We start from the raw sequence: 18,853 nt of genomic DNA on the forward strand, positions 1-18,853 counted from the left end.
TTTTTGAATAATTTCATTATTTTTCCCTAACAACTCATTCATTTCTTTTCAATTTAAGGCTAACCAGAACTTGCATGTTATCATTCAATATTCTTTGGTCGTTGATGATGGGTGGAGGATCCACCCAAAACTTTGAACAAGATATTAATCCTATACCTAGTTCCATCCAAACATCCTTTTTCTTGACAAAAACCCTAGTGCACCTCAAGGTAAAATTTTGGGTCTAATAAGTCTTAAGACTTGTATTTCCTTCAATTGCATCTTCACTTCACAAATTTTTGGATTTTTGGAGCCAACATCCTATATTGTGCCTTAAATATTGTCTTATCACCGAGTTTTAGCTCAATTGTGACATCAATCTCCTTCTTAGTGGGAAAACCTGGCAACTCCTTGAGAAAAACATCCTTGAATTCTAAGAAAAATGGATCACCCCTTTAATAATCTTAATTAATATTTAATGGTATGTAATTAATTAACCATTAGTTACTATATTAACATTAGTTGTATAGGATGGAGTGTACGATGATACATCAGATAGGGGAATTGAAGGGGAATTGAAAAAATGATTTGCGCATCTGAAAGTAAGGTTCAAATACTTTGCTTCCTTTGCCCGTTGGTTGTCGCTCATTTGGGGCTGGCATTTTTGTGATGGGGATGGGTCGAACTACGAAGGGAGGTTACACTACTATCATGGGGCGTTAATGCCGGGAAATCGAGAATCGACGAAGGAGGTTGGGGTTGGGGTTGTTTCTTGCAGTGGCAGGATCAGATTATGTTTAAAGAATGAAGTTGAGGTAAGTACATATTTGGGTTTGGGTTGAGGTAAGTACATATTGGGCAATGCTTCGGTCACGCTCACAAGGAAGGGAGCATCGTTGCAAGTGACAGGAATTTTGGTTCTTTGTTTGCTGCATCAGGGCCAAATTGAGGTCCGAGCTCTCTATGTCTGCTCATTAGGGATGGGACTCTCTGCGACCCGTGCTTTTGGTATTGTTATGTGACCTTATCACATTCCAGTGTGAATAAAAAATTATGCTTTGAATTCTAGGCAAAGAGTATTCATACATTCTCACAACATGTCTCAACACTCTCCCTAGAGTTTATGTTGCTTGATCAAAGGGATAACGTAGAGCAGATACATTTCTAGATTTTCATAAAAAAAAATTGAAAGGAATAACATACATAGTATGGATCAAAAATTGAAAGGAATAACATACATAGTATGGATCAGAAGTTAGGATTATGTTTTATTTAAGAAAAAATACATAGGAAAAAATGGGGTATTCTTGTACATGACTAAGATATACTATATACTATATGAGGGAAAGGTTCTCAATGAACATTACTAGCTCTAAGATTACAATATCAGTCGAAACTCAACAGTAACCGTAAACACAAGACAGAGAGGAGTTTCCTCCAGATCTGGAGCTTCAATCTCCAGGAAAACTACAGGAACATCTCCCTCTTTCAAAGAGGTTGTGAATGGGAAGCCTCCATCCCTAATAGATTAGATGCAAAACATACCAAGTCCTTAAATTGTTGACCAAATGGAGAAACCCCCACCTTGGAAGTAAATATTCTAGAAGTGAATTCTTTATTCTGAGTTATGCATTCTAAGGTGGTTACTTGAAAATTTAATGGCTTTTGGCCCAAGCCAGAATACTTGCATTAGTGGGTTTACTCTACTTGGACAACCAATTTTGACAAATTTTTATGCCCCAATGGTTTTTTTCATTATACAATTTATCACACAAGAGGATCTGATTTTGCGTTAAATGAAGGACCATGGTTTTGGGGTAGAGCATGGATCTTTATTACTCCATGGTTTCAGGAATTTGATGCAACAAATATGGCTGTAAAAACTCTACCGGTTTGGGTGAGACTCTTCCTTTTTGGCACTACAAGGTTTTAGAGGGCATTGAGAATACTTTGGGCAATTTCAAAAAGAGCAACATGGAAATAACAAAGAAATGTATTCTTATCGTTGCTAGAATATGTGTAAAAATATACCTCAGCAAAGGCTTACCAGATCATATAATCTTGAAACATCAAAATTTTCAATGGTCTTAATCGTTAGACTATGAGAATACGACATTTAGATGTTGATTTTATTTTCAAATGGGACATCTTCAAAATTCTTTCTCATAGGCTAAAAAGGGCTCTAAAAAGAAAAAGGTGCACAAGTGAAAGGGGTGGAAATTCTTAGATCCACTGTTATCTGATGTAGAAGACAAAGACAATGTGAAGTATGGACAGGTTTAACAAAAAAGCAAGAGACGGATCAATAGATAAATTTGGTACACAAAGAGGATGGCATTGTGGGAACAAAGTGTGTCCACATCTTGAACAGCTTTGATTCGAATAAAGAGATTTTCCGAGAGACATATTTTAATAACATGGCTTTAGTTCTAGTGGAACCCAAAGTTGTGGATTGGCAATATGCTCAGAAAAAGAAAGGAAAGAACAGGAAGATAAGCGACTACATGACCTGATCTCCCCCCTTGTGTTATAGTTACTTTTTATTTTCTAGTTCTATTTCTATTTACAGGGAGTTTGTGGGAAGAACGTTTTTTTATGATTTACTAACATATGTAACTGTTTTATTTCTTAGCCAATCACGGATCTAAGCGGATCCAAGTGAATGCACACTTACATGTGTATATGAGAAATGTCTTTTCTTTTAAATATGAATTGAAATATGGGTTTCTTTTATGAAGAAAAAATAATATTAGTGTTATAATTTTTACCAAGTATTTATTTAATTAACAATAATTAATTATTCCCTTTTGTAATTAATTCATCTTAATTAGTCCATTTCATTAGCTAATTAATTAATGTTGATTTAAATTAAATTTAGGTACACAAATATTATAATTAAGTTTTACTAATGATTAATAAAAAAATTATAAAAACAATGTGATTAATAATAAAAAAAATTATTAACCCTTATATGTAAATATTAAAAAAATATTATTAACTTTTTTTAAATGTTAAATAAAATAAACAATTAAAATAATAAAGCGCTTGAACTCATGCATGCCTCAACTTTTCATGAGGCTCATGTGCCACTACCATGAGCCAAAATTAATAAACAACACACAAAACCCTACCTCAATTCTTACCTAGCCATTTGCTTGTGGCCCTCCTCCCTCCCTTTACAACCATGGTCCAAGGGTTCCATTATTCCATGCATCAACAATAGCAAACCACATTTATCATATCTAAGGAGGGTTATTCTTCCTCCCAATGATCAAGGATACTCTTATTGCATAAGGGTTTGAAGGCACATACACAAGGTGGAGGAGGATGTATCTCTATATATAGAAGGTATTTGCAAGAAGTAAGGTGTCTGCCACCCTTCTATAATATCACTTCACAAAGCTAACTTGAAGGGAAATGGAGCAAGCCAAGAGGAAGCATCTTGACCAAGTATGTGCTTTTATTCCATAGCTTCCATAGTTGTTTTTCGAAGAATTAATGGCTTTCTTAGGGTCACTTTCATGTTCAAATTTTTTTCTATTGTAGATATGATAGGGTATATTGGCCATGTAGATTGATATAATTGATATTTCTCTTTATTTTTCAATAGGAAGTGCACTGGATCTTAAGATTTAGGTTTCTACTCTCTCAGAGGATAGTGTGAGGTATTAGGAAAATTATAGCAAGGTTGAATGACTATAATGGGGGGTGACATCAAGGAATCAACTTCGTTACATCTCCTATGATGAATGGAAGGGGCTTGTCACTTAAATTCTACACATTCCTTTGGCTGAACCTACAATAGGGAGGTTGAAGTTTACTACCTTATTGTGAGTTATAGTGGCGACTTTCCCCAATGTGCTTGCTACTTTCTACAACTTAGCAAAGATGGATAATCTTCTATAGCATATTATTGTGCATATTTTGTAGCATATTGAGATGGTTCATGTATTATTAGACACAAGTAGTGCATGATCACCTAACTACATGTTGGGACAAATGCACAAACCTTATTCAAGGTGTATGCTTACATTAGCATTTTTGGAGGTGAGATAACTTGTTGATCTTATTTATTATTAATATGGATGAGTACTACAATCATGATTTAGTATATGATTTGCATCAAGGACATTTATACCCTTAACATTAGCATAAAACATATATGTGATTTGTTTTATTGTTATAAAAAATAAGGAAGCATCCTATGATTAAATATTAGTCTCTGTAAATTGATTCTGGATTAAATTTGGCAAGTTCTTTTAGTCCCAATTGTTTGTTAGGGCGTGCATAGTAGGAGAAACTTTATACATATAATAGGTGAACATTGCAATATAACCATACTATAACTCAACCAAGTCTCCAGGAAGTGTAGAGGTTGATTCAAGATTAGCCATATATAGAGAGAGATTAATGCAAATTGCATTACCAGGTTGTTGTTGACAGGGTTACATGTTGTTCAAAGGATATGGGTTTGTCTGGCTCTAGGAAAATGCATGGAAGGTATGCAACCTTGATGTCAAATGAATATTTTCCTCTCTTAAAGATGCTTGTGCCTATTTTCCTATTTTTATTATACCTTCTCTTCTTCTTTTTCTTAATTTGATGTATATCTCCACAATAAAGTTTGAATTTTAGGGTATTTTTTTCATAGTTCCAAATCTAGGTTTATATGAGTGAGGAATCATGTTTCTTATCAATTAAAGTAAGAAGTTTGGTTTATGGTTTTTAATTATTATCAACTATACTTTAGAATTTAATATTCTTTTGAACATTTTATTGTAATTTCTCACTTAGAATGGATCAAATTTATCTAGGATCCCAAAATAGGCATAGATATTTCGTTGAAGTATATAGGACTTGTACCTAGCTATAATTAGCTAAATTCCACACCAAGGATAAATGTTTAACGAAAGTCATTTTGGACTTTCACCTAGACCAAATACATTGTCACTAGACAAAGGACACTTACTAAATAGAAACAATGGATTGTTCTTTACTATTGAATCAATGCCCCATTGAAATGTAAGCTTGCATTGGAATTGCTCTTACATTTCCTATTTTAGTTGATGGTAAATCACTTGGAAAACATGTGCTCATGTCAAAATTGATCAAGCCAAGTTGGTACTAATTTAATATTAAACAAATATACATTGGGAAGGTCCTAATGTACATGTAATGGTGGGCACATTTCAAATCATCTTGATTAATAAAATTAGGTTTTCCTCCTTTGTTTTCTTTAAGTATGTTATTATAAGATACAACTATAAGATTCAAAGACTAGAATAAAAATTTCTCCCTTCCCATCCATAGCCATGGCTTCTTCACTTTCATTCCCCCTTTCCATCTACATGTCTTAAAAAACATTTTAAATACTAATAGTCCTACATGTTTGACAAAACCCCTCAAGAGATTACAATGGATGGATGTTGTCAAATCTCGAACTTCATACCTCGACAACATCCAATTGGGGTTTGAGTATCAGAGCGAAAGATGAGAGCCTGATGTTGAGATGACATGGCTTGGGGTGAGGCGTCCTAGGGGTGGACCCTATCGAGCTTGCAGGATTTTGTGCCATCAGGATTTTCAAAGGAAGAAAGTGGAGGTTTGCAATAGAGATACACGATTGATATTGATTAGGGCGGGGGGGGCTCGTGGTCAATGGATAACAAGCAGGGGGTGGATTTGGGTTTAGTGCCAGACTACCTATTTGTAATTGATCCCCCCCTTCCTCAAATTAAAAACCATTGTTGGTGTGGTTCACACTACCAATTGTTTGGTCATGGTAGTTTCATACCTTAGGGTGGCACACAACAATGAAAGTGACTCGATGGACAGGTATGCAGTTGAAACAGTGCCACGTGAGTTAGGAAATGGCCACATGGGTGCCATTCAAATATCTAGGGACTAATGTGGACCCTTCCTATTAGAAAAATTACAATGAGCATAGTTGACAATCTACAGAGTCATATTGAGATAAAATTATATTGTTGGAAATATCTCAAAAAGTTGAATGAAATGATGGTATTAGTTTTGAGTTTTTTGGACCTAGTGATGGGAGATATTTTGTAATCCCATCTTCATAACAAACCTTGGAGGTTAGGTTAAAATGAAAATGTAACCCACTTATAACCTAAGATTCCTAAGGGGGTGGGAGGTGGTTACAACTTATATGTCCTCCCTACTACAAATTCATAATTCCTCTTCAAAGCTTCATCCTACAATCAACACTTGGTAAGAAAGACAAGTACAACTCACTTCCACCTCAAAAAGTGTCCATGCTCCTCCCTTCACCTAAATAAATGTTATCATATACCATCTAGAACCAATCATACCACTAATACCTCATATTAACTAATAACCTATTATACTCCAAGGCCCAACATTAATATGAGCATGAATACAAATTATTTAGCCATCCTATGGACATACTTCCATCTACGAAGATACATGGGTGACTTACATTGTGATCACCAGATATCTGGGAAAGTAGTTTGGATATAATATGTATTCATAGCAATCTTACATTCTTTTCAATTGGAAATCAAGACTTATAGTTCACTAATCAAAAAACAATTAATGGATCAAAACACATATCTAGAACTTATTTCCATCTACAACACTTCTTTACAAAGTAGGCTTAGCAATGAGGTTTACAAAACATTGTAGAACTACATCCACAAAAGATATACATTGTCATCTCCTTCTCTATTTTCTTTGCATTCTTCTAGAACCTTATCTTTGGTACACTATTTACTTATTCCTCACATCCACTTCAACATTATCATCCACCATGGAATGAATTTAGTTTCCTTTCTCTTTGCCTAGTTCAATTTTCATCTTGGATTCACATGATATTTGTTAGATTAGATCATTCTAACAAAACCACTACACTGAGTTATCTATGATCAATATGAATGTATCTAATTCTAAGACATCATTAACTAGTTATTCATTGGAATTTCCATACACCATCTTGCAATTGTTAGACTACATAATTCTAACAATGCATCACATATTAAGTTGAGTAGGTTCAATATGTTTCTCTTCACAAACTCCAAAGAAATTCAAAGATACATTTCACTTTACCATGGCCAAATATTTCCATAAGCACCATTGGTGGAGTCTTAATTAATTCTACAACATCTTAGGTAGCCTTATAATGAAGCTTGGATATGAGCTTTTGCATATTCCTTCATTGTGAATATTTGCCAACAAATGTATTTGCTTCAACCCATTCATGTTCACTCAGTTTTTCGTAGGCTTTATCTTCCAAGCTATAGTTCTTTCATTGGAAGCTTCACTTAACATTAATAACCAATGTCAAATCGTTAAGGCTTTTGTTGGTGAGTCAGATGATCCATCTATTGTTCATGTCCCTCCTTCAATCATTGATTCATAAAATACCATGGATATTTCATTGCACAATTCATCATAGCATATGTACTAAAATATATTATAAAAATTGAAATCTGCATTATGAGGGATTATTTCTCCTTAGATTTGTGTATCTATTAATTATTATTTATTGCATAACCATGCAAACTCTAGTTATCTAGAAAATAGAGAACAGTGAAATAAAACTATAAAACCAAAAATGAACACATATATAACCTAGGAAGCCATTTCGGGAGAAAATCTAGCTCGAAGGTGAGGTTTCTTTGCTCTCTCTCTAATGGAAAATGGATATAAGTACAAATAAGTGAGGCCTATGGATCATGGACTACTACAGTGCAAAAATAATCTATTCTTCCTCTCTCCCTAGGTAGGTCTGCCCAACCTAATATGGGGTCCAAAAAAAAAAATCCCCGGGGCGCTGCCCTGGACCCCGTAGAGGAGGGCTAATCGCCCCCCTCAAAACCCCTGTGACCCCCTGTTGTGCAGTCGGCGCAATGAAGGGGGGGCTCTGCCCTCTGTAAACTACGTGGGCTAGTCATGGAAACAATATAACACAACCCAACATTCTCCCACTTGTTGTTTTCTTTCCATAGGGGGCCACAGGAGAGCATAGTCATTTATCCAGCCCTGAAACGTCTATTGTTTCTCTACACCAAGAGAACTTCTCAGAGCTCACAAATTTTGTCAATGCATCCACAGTATTCTTCAAAGTGTCCACCTTTACTAGCAACGCCTTTTTGTCTTCTATCATATCCCTCATAAAGTGATATTGAACATCAATGTGCTTTGTCTTTGAGTGATAAGCAGGGTTCTTTTCCAAGAAAATTGCACTTTGGTTGTCACAGTCTAACCTTATAGCTCCCTGTACTAACCCCATACTTGAACACAATATCTGCAACCAAACTGCTTCCTTTCTTGCATGAGTGGCTGCCATGTATTCTACCTTTGTAGTTGATAGTGCCACTACAGATTGTTTCTTACTCATCTAACTGACTGCACCTCCAAATAGGTTAAATGCATACCCACTTGTAGATCTTCTCTGATCCAGATCTCTAGCCCAGTCTACATCAACAAAGCCACAAATATCCAACACTTTGTCCAATCCTGGTCTTCCTTGGTAGCACAAACCATAATCACTAGTGCCACGCAAATATCTGAAAACCTACTTCACTGTTGTCCAGTGCTCCTTCCTTGGTTTTGACAACCTGCTCAATACTCCCACTGCATGTGCAATGTCTAGTCAAGTATAGACCATTGCATACATCAGGCTACCGACTGCACTTTCATATGGAACACGGGACATGTCCTCTTCCTCTTCTTGTGTCTTGGGACACTGTTCAACAGATAACTTCACACCTACAGGAATAGTAACCTTCATCGATTTACTATTCTGCATATTAAACCTCTGCAGTATTGTCTCAAAATACTTCCTCTGGTTTAACCAAAGCTTGCTCTTTGCCTAATCTCTTTTAAATTCCATGCCCAAAATATAGTTTGCAGCACCAAGATCTTTCATGTCGAATTTGGAGGACGATTGGGTCTTAAAATCCTGGATAATTTCTTTGTCATTTCCAATCAGCAACATATCATCCACATACATGACCAAATAAATAACATGGTCACCAATTAATTTAAAATACACCCCGTGATCTACTTTGCTTCTGGTGAAGCGAAGTCCCTGTATAAATGTATTAAATTTATGATACCACATCCTTGGTGACTATTTTAACCCATACATAGAATTTTTTAACTTGCATACCATTTCTTTCTTACCCTTCACTGCAAAGCTTTCAAGTTGCTTCAAGTAGATCTCCTCTTCCAGATCCTTGTGAAGAAATGTTGTCTTCACATCCATCTGTTCTACCTCAAAATCAAAAGCAGCAGCAACAGATAAAAGTAATCTACTAGAAGCTACCTTCGCAATAGGAGAAAAAATATCACCAAAATCAATTCCCGACACCTAGGAATAACCTTTTTCTACCAACCGAGCTTTGTATTTCTCCACCTTTCCTTCTGCATTTGTCTTCTTCTTGAACACCCATTTGTTGACAATGGGTTTCCTCCCAGCCGGCAACTCCACCAGATCCCAAGCCTCATTTTTGTGCAAAGATGCCATTTCATCAACCATGGCCTCTTTCTAGAGTTTTCCATCCTCTGAATCTACTGCTTCCTTCACAGTTCTGAGATCGTCATCAGTAATAGATAAAGAAAAATTTGAACAGAAAGCAGATAGACTATACCTTTCTGGCTACCTTCTTTCTCGAACTGATCTTCTCACAACCAGAGTTTGTGGCTCTTCATCTTTTGATTCCTCTTCTATTGTAGAGTCTGATTCTTCCTCCTTTAGCTCAAACTCTATCTTCTCAGGTTCCTTTGATGGGACTTCATGTTTAGTAACATCTTTCACCTCTCTGAACACCACATCTCGGCTGTACACAACCTTCCTTGTTACTGGGTTCCAAAGCTTATAACCCTTTAAACCCTCCTTATACCCAATAAAGATGAAATGTTTAGATTTACTATCCAACTTGGTTCTTTACTCCCTTGGTGTTTTTTAGAATTTGGTATCTATGGATAAATACTAGTTCCCTAGATAAGTAGCCATATCTAGAACAATAGTTTAAAGCACTTTAGCCTTTTCCTATAAGTAATAGATAAGACAAAGAAGATGAGAAGACCTACTTGTAGTTCTGATTTCCTCTTGTCTCCTTTGTATTAATCTTGTTGCTCCTTCCCGTACTTAACATGCTTGAGAAGTACCTGTAAACACAAACATAAGACAAAGAATCGATCAAAGCAAAAGATCCATTGAATACAAGTAAATAGAATCAGATGCATTCACACACATATAAGCATCATATATCAATACAAACATATGGGAAAAAGGTTCAAATAATTTATTGAATAGAAGAAGGAATTACAACCATCATGTTTGATTCAAAGTCATTCCTCTAGCTTGGATCCCATCCACATCACATCAAAATCATGACAAACTTGTAGCATAACAATACTTGTCTCAAAGGCAATTCTCGATCATAACAACATTATCTCCTTACAATTCAACATAGTCCAACCCCTGATCACTTAGATGAGTGGTCAATTTATAGGGAGATGAATGAGGTTTTGTCATAAATGGTGGTATTGAATGGCCTTCCATACCTAGAATTAGTTCCATGGAGGAAGGGATGAGAGGATAGGATGGATCTTAACTCATTCTTCATCCATTTTCGAGTTCATAGGAGTTGATAAGTGAGGGAACCTTCTAGATGACTCCAAAAGATAAGAATATTCCCCAAACCCTATGTGAATTTCACTCAAACTCTCCTAGTGCAAGTGAAAGGAGGCCTAAGTGCTCTGCAGAGCACCCTGTCATGGACTCAACTGCTCTGCAGCGCACCCTTACATGGGACTACCTACGCTAGTCCCTCTAGAGATCATTTCAGGATGTCTTCATGTCATGAAATTGTCTGGGAAGAAGGCATTCAAAAGGGTGACTTGTTTTAGGGCATGTAGAAACTGAAAATTACGCTTTGATGAGTCCTAAAAAACTAATATGGATGATGGGAGTGATGTGCCCAAATGGATCTGCAATAGCTGCCCCCTAAAGCATGAAGTCGAAAAATTCAAATGTCGAATGAAATGCTTTATAATGTGATGAAGAGGTTTCGAAGTGGAAGGTGACCTGCATCAATTACAATACATATATCATGATATTTTTATTTTTACATGAATCGCTGAGGGAAAGCATACCTATGCTCAGCTTATAAACTTTCATTACATGTACATAAACAGTCGTCTACAGATATAGACCCATGATTAGAATGACCATCAATGTAAAACCATTGTACATGTGATTTAGTACTCCTGAAATCGCAGCCTGGATGGATGAAACTAGATTCGGGGTCTTCTATCTCGTTCAATCATTCGCTCAAGTACGAATCTAACCATGTGAATATATGATCTGAAGTCGAACATAGGAAGACACCGTCTGATTACCAGCCAATGATGTAAGTTGTTAACAGATGCGAGAGAAATCACCGATAATGATAATGATCCTCAAGGTACTGCAGTACATTTTGCATGGTGTGAATGGATGATTTGATGTCGAACACCACACAAAGTCTTTCGGTCGAAGGCCATTGATGTCAACCTATTGCTGGAAGCGAGAAACCTACCATTGATGTATGAAAGCCTCAAGCTACTGGAAGGGTGTTTCTAAGTCAACTTCTTGGATAATGTGTTTGATGTAGACAAGAAGCGACTCATCGCAGGAGGGCCTTGATGTATCCCACATCAACGACACCAAACGAGTGTAATGATTTTGGAGATAGAATTTGACTGATGACACAAAGTTCAGGAATGGCGGTCATGAAAATGAAGGTTTATGGTATTGAAAAGGATGAATTTTGATTGGATGACTTCTCTTGAACATGTCGGCGACACTAAAATGAATTGGTAGCATTGAACCAAAACAAAGTGATGGATGTTATGATAGACCAATGGTATGATAACCATGAAGTTGATAACCCAACCCAAATAGTCACGGTGATGGAGTGAAAGTGTCATGTTCAAGAGCGACCTGCTACCATAAAGTGGCTTTCCCCTTTTTCCCATTTTCCCCAATCATTCCTAACCAATACCTCTTTATTTTTATCAAGCTTGAGGAGGATAACATATGCTTGTCTTATAATTCCACCCTTCGGGTGAATCCATCGCTATGTGATGTTTTAACGAGTCCAGTGAAGGTGAAACTCGGTCTTGCCTAGATGGACAAGTTTGTCACTATTTGATGTTTTAACGAGTTTAACGATAAAGATAACTCGGTCCTTTTCATGTTTAGAGAGTTTGAAAAGGGACAAAAAGAAAACTCCACAAGTTCTTTTTCGTAGATTTGTCTCTCAAGCCCGAAAAAGAGTAAAACAATATAAGAGAGAACCTATTGACCTGTTCAACGTATTCCTTTTTCGTAGTTAATCTATCTCAGCCCGAAAAAGGGTTAAACTTATACTGAGTAGATGTCATTTCCAATCCATTAACAAGCTGAAAAGGACAAGCGCTTGGCAATCTTTTCATGTTTAGAGAGTCTGAAAAGAGATTAAATAGGACTCCACTTTGAGGAACGAGTGGTGTCTAGGATAGCAACTGGTTTCAGTGATGTTGGAACTTCTCAAAAGATGTTGATTTATGTGAAGAGGTTGGCTAATAAGACCAATCATTGCAATTGTTCCTCAAAAAGGGTGAAACAACCAAGTGAAAGCATATGATCGGCCAAAGGAATGGTGGCGATGGGATGAAAACAACCAAGGCTCATCTAACGAAAGAGGCTGATAGAAAGGCAATCCTTAGGGTTAAAAATGGAAATGGGTTCATTTTTACACAAGCTTGAACCACAGGGAACTATTCTTGGGTTCAGTTTCATGTTTACAAAAGCTTAAAATGAAAAACTATGCTTGGATTCAGTTTCATTTTTACACAAGCTCGAAACGACAAACTATGCTTGGATTCAGTTTCATTTTTACACAAGCTTGAAATAAAAAACTATGCTTGGATTCAGCTTCATTTTTACACAAGCTTGAAATGAAAAACTATGCTTGAGATTGGTTTACATGCCCCTAGCATGATGAAAGGAAGAGTCTGTTGTAATGAGATGGAAGTCACTATGGTGAAGCAGGACGATTATCCAACACCTTTTTGGCTTCATCCAGATAGGGACAAAGGTGAATGGGGTGATTCCCTTCACATAACCTACAGGTAAACTTAACTTTACCACGAGGTGCATGCCCCCCAACCTTCATTACATTCACCTAATTAGACTACTTGTGGCTATCAGGTGGATGGAATGAAGGTTCTTTTACGAGATCAAGTGAAAGACTCAACTGGGATTTTACGAGATCTAATCAAAGACTCGACTTGGAACTTGGGACCTTGTTTCATTTTTTAATGAGCTTAACACAAGACAAGGAACTCTGCTCAGATTCCTTGTTTCATTTTTTAACGAGGTTGACACAAGACCAGGAACTATCCTCATACTCCTTGTTTCATTTTTTAATGAGGTTGACACAAGTCCAGGAATTATCCTCATACTCCTTGTTTCATTTTTTAACGAGCTTGACACAAGAAAAGGAATTATGCTCATACTCCTTGTTTCATTTTTTAACGAGGTTGACACAAGACAAGGAACTATCCTCATATTCCTTATTTCATTTTTTAATGAGGTTGACACAAGACTAGGAACTATCCTCATATCCTTGGTTTCATTTTTTAACGAGGTTGACACAAGACAAGGAACTATCCTCATATTCCTTGATCACAACCCATATGAGGTCATGACTTCCAAGAGGTTCTCATATGATGGGAGAGCAATGCTCTGGAAGGGATCTGTATCAAGGAAACTAATATCTAGTTCCAATGCCCTCAGTACATAATGTACAACATCACTAAATTGATCGTTAGTTGATGTAGGCATGGAACGGGTTGCCACATAATTAACCTGTGGTGGGGATGATACCATTGGTACAAAAGGACCATTTAGGGGAGATGGTTGACTGAAAGCCATATTTGGACCAGGAAATGAAATTTGGTGAACGGTGACAATTTTGCCTTCATGCAAGAAACACATTACTCGAAAGAGTGTTGAAACAATAGCTCCCATGTCATAAACATAGCCGCGCCCAAGAAGTAAATTGTAATCTAGAGGGCCTGGGACTACCATCACATACAGATAAATGATTTTTCCTCCCAAAGTAATAGGCAATTGAGGAAGGATCCCTAATGGTTGACTGGTTCCTCTGTTAAAAGCCAACAGATTTCGGGTAACAGGCACAAGTGACGGCGAACCGAGCGCTTGCCAAGCAATAGAGGAAATGATACTCACAGATGCACCTTCATCTATAATAGTGCCAGATACAATCATACCTGTACTATGATCTGGAAAGGCACATAAGAAGGAAGACGGAATCCTGCCAATCAATTCCAATCAAAAGAAGTGACCAGACTACTTGGAGGGGGCACCATAAGAACGAGAGAATTATCCCCTTGAGTTACGAGAACGGGAGGATTTTCCTCATGTCTTGATGGAACAGGAGGATTGCCGCCAAGCTCATTTGAATATGAAGAAACAAAAAGAACCTAAGTGGTATCGTATTCACTCTCTTCGGGAAAGGTACGATTAACTGAAGGTGAAATCAGGTCAACTATTACCTCGACCTATTGATTTGGGTCGGGTATAGACTCATAGGATTCACTTTTAGAGAGAGTGGGTTTGACCAACGGTTGATTTGAGTAAGTCAATTCATCAATTAGTGAAGGATTAAGGGAGAGTCTCCTGTAGCCAAATGGAAGTCATTGCGGAGAAGCAGGATGGTTATCCAACACTTTTTTGGCTTCATCCAGATAGGGACAAAGGTGAATGGGGTGATTCCCTTCACATAATGTACAGGGACACTTAACTTTACCCTTCTTTCCATGAACTTTACTACCTCTAGTTGATGGTGTGTCACCAACATGATCTCCAGAAGTTGATGACATAGGATGATGTGAACGAGAAGACCATTCTTCTAAGATCTGAGGAATATTGGGACAATTTCGAAGAAGATGGTCTCCCACACAAATTTTGCATGGATATCAAACTTTGTGAGGCTTGACAGACGATTTCTCATCAGATGTTGCATTCAACAGAATGGTTGCTTGGTTGCCCCTCTACTGAATTTGCTTCTTCTTCTTCTTCGTCCCTTTTTTCTTCTTCTTAGCCACTTGGTTACTAGTACCAATACTTTCAACAAGCGAAGAGGAAGAAGGGGAGGAAGAAACAATCGAGGAAGAAGGCAAAGGGTCAACTGGAGGTTGATTTTTTCCAGTTGGAGGAGTACTCGATTGTGGAGAAATCACGACATTTTGAACCAAGGAGGTTGAAGACAACCATATTGGTAAGCCAATGGTAAATCTTGGTAGGGATAATGTAGCCATATAAGGAGCACCAATATTCTGAAAGGAGGAAAAGGACTAGGATTCCCATCAAAAGGAATTCCTTGATCAGTGGACTCTAGATTTGTCGCCATATGTTTCAACCTAAGATCAACTAAGGAGTGAGCGTGGAGGATGTTATCCATGGTGAATTAATTTTATTTTAATCAAAGTAACATAAAAAAACAAAAGAAGGATAATCTAGGAAAAAGGTTTACCAAGCAACTGTGAACTGCAAAATACCTCCTAGTGAACCAAGAAGTATGGGCAGGCAATCTCCTCGAATGCTGTGTTTGGTCTATCACAGTGTACAAGGCGGCCGACTCAATTGCCTAAGGATGGATAGAAACCTAGTTTTGTCCTCCCATATATACCCGAAAGTACGTGGAGGCCCAATTCGTATAAGCGTTGTCTAATGTAAAACCACACAGTGAGAGCATTCCCATATACTTTATGTACTATAACACCGCCCTATATACCCGAAGGTATGTGGACAAGCTACGATATACTCACGTACATGGAATGAGGTATCACACTCGAGATGTATTACAGACAATTTAGAGACAACTGCTTTGTTTTACGATGCTGGAACACGTCTCTAGCCTAGAACCACTAAATGTTTTTCGTTAGGTGAAAATGCTCCATTAGGTAAATTCATATAAATTTTAAGTTGATTTTCTTTAGAATTTACCTTTCAAGGTTCACCACATGATGTATGTTTGAAATACTTAAAATGCAACTAATATGATAAGAATTCTTCTCATTCAATTTAACAATGAAAATCCTAGCTAATAGGGATAGAGCAATCAGATCTTTGACAAAGAGCAAAGAGCACATCTAATGAAATTTCCCTAGCTATTCCTTTCAAGCATTCACAAACTACAATATGAACGACACAAGTTTTTCTTTTCTATTCTCTTAATGTTATGATGAACAAAAAGGAAACTAATGCACATACAATCAATCAAACTTTAACAAGAACGAAGACTTTACGACAGTTTTGTTTCGAAGGAAAAGAAGACTTTTACGACACTTTCTTTCGAACAAAGATTAATCGAATATAATCTAACTTTGACTATGGATGGATAATGGCAAAGAAAACATTTAAGAAACATTAATCAATAAAGTCAAAGTAGGGTTGGAAAGAGTAAATACAAGTTGATTTCAGAGACATACTACAATAATTGATCTTTCAGCAAGTATAAACAGAGGGAAATTTGGAGGAAAAACCCAATCCAAAGGTGAAAATTTTCCCTAAGGTGGATCATCACAGGTCAAAGAGGGCCTAAGTACACTGCAGAGCATTGCCTCTCACTCAAGGGTGCTCTACAGAGCACTGTCCCCTGGCCAAGCCTGTGTTGATTCCTGAGAGGCCACGCAAGACTCATCTAACCTCAATTTTTTACCAAATAACACTTCAACAAGGCTGAAATACAATCAATGAAAGGAAGTAAGGTCTGCTAGAGTGTCATAGGATGTGGATAAGCTACTTGGAATGATAATCGTTCCCCAGCAGAGTCACCAATTTGTTTTGGAGAATTTGGTATCTACGGATAAATACTAATTCCCTAGATAAGTAGCCATATCTAGAACAACAGTTTAAAACACTTTAGCCTTTTCCTATAAGCAATAGATAAGACAAGGCTTTGATGCCACAGCATGGTCTTCTCTCCAGAGACCACTAGATTTTCTGCTCCACTTTCAAGAACCATAGAACTATTGAACCCATCAACAACAGTGCTACATTGCAGCTTGTACAGAGTTCCAAGCCAAACTCCTCGCATTAATACTAGTGCTCCCCAAACCATCTTGCAGGTATCCTTCTCGAACACTGTTTTTACACTTACATCATCCAGCTTACTCACAGAAATCAAATTTCTAGTAAATGCAGGAATATGCAGAACACTCAGAAGTGTTCTAACCCTCCCACCTTGCAACTTCAACTTTACTTTTTTGTGACCAACGATTCTAGCCTTCCTACCATCCCCTAAGAAGACATCATCACTATCGTATTTCTCATACTCGCAGAACCACTCTCTATGGGGAGTGAAGTGAAAGGGTGCACCTAAGTCAATCAACCATGCCTCATGATATACATGTGTACTTGAAGAAGCCAAGTACACATCCCCACCTTCATCGAAGGTGGTTTTCACCTTTACAGAAGGAGCATCATCAGATCCCTTTGCTCTGTCAGGAGCTTTAGATTTACAGTCCCTTTTGTAGTGCCCTTCCTTTCTGCATTTCTAGCAAACCACCTTTATAGGTTTTCCTGGAGATTTAGATCTCCCACTCAATGACTTATTTTTGTTTCTATTCTGGGACCGTTCTCGTATAGACAAGGCATCACCATTCTGGCACTCCATATTTTTCTGTCTCAGCAAGGATGAGACTATTTCACCAAACTGCAAGGTAGTTGCATTGCTACCTATTGCAATAACCAGACTATCCCACGAATCTGGTAGAGAACACAACAAACTGATGCACTTATCTTCATCTAAAATTTTAATATCAATAGATAATAACTGACTTACCACAATATTAAATGCGTTCAGATGCTCTATCACTAAGTCTCCATCTTTTATCCTCAAGTTATACAGATTTTTCTGTAGGAACAATTTATTCACCAGAGACTTAGATTGGTACAAAGTCCCTAACTTGACCCACAAAGCATTAGTCCTAGCTTCCCCTGATACATTCAACAATATTGAATCTGAGACACATAATCATATTGTGCTCTTTGCCTTCTGATCCAACTTCTTCTATTCTTCATCGGACACTCCCCTTGTTTTAGTACCCTGATCTACAGCGATCCACTGATCTTTATCCACCAACAGATCCTCCATCTTGAGTTTCCACAACTCAAAACTCTGACCATTAAATTTCTCGATCTCTATCTTTCCATTGCTTGCCATATTCTTTCACCACCATAATCGATCCCGTATATCTCCCACTAAACAGGGTCTACCACAGGCCCGAGCGAAACCCCTCAACGATAAAGGCATCCCCTTGAAGCCAAAATAACTCTGATACCAAATGTAGGTTTTAACCCCATACAAAAATTACCTGCATATGAATTCTAAAACATAGAAAATAAACAATGCGAGAGCATAACACATAAAACACATATACACAGAGATTTTCCCCTGGATCCCAAAATCGGGACTACCAACTTGATTTTTCATTATGTTCCTTTCAATGTTACAATACATATTTATACATGCCGAAGCATCCAATACCATGGACCGAAAACCATCGCGTCCAAAACCATGTGCGAAAACCATGCACAAAACCATAGGTAGGTCTGCCTAACCTAATATAGGGTCCAAAAAAAATTTCCCCAGGGCGCTGCCCCAAACCCCGTAGAGGAGGGCTAACCGCGCCCCTCAAACCCCCTTGTGACCCCCCTGCTACGCATTCGGCGTAATGAAGGGGGGGCTCCGCCCCCCTGTAAACTACGTGGGCTAGTCGTGGAAACAATATAACACAACCCAACAAAATGAACACATATATAACCTAG

The sequence above is a fragment of the Pinus tabuliformis genome, chromosome 9 (genome assembly GCF_031772625.1).
Source record: "Pinus tabuliformis cultivar Carrire ecotype Pingquan chromosome 9, CPIR1, whole genome shotgun sequence".
Classification (NCBI taxonomy): domain Eukaryota; kingdom Viridiplantae; phylum Streptophyta; class Pinopsida; order Pinales; family Pinaceae; genus Pinus; species Pinus tabuliformis.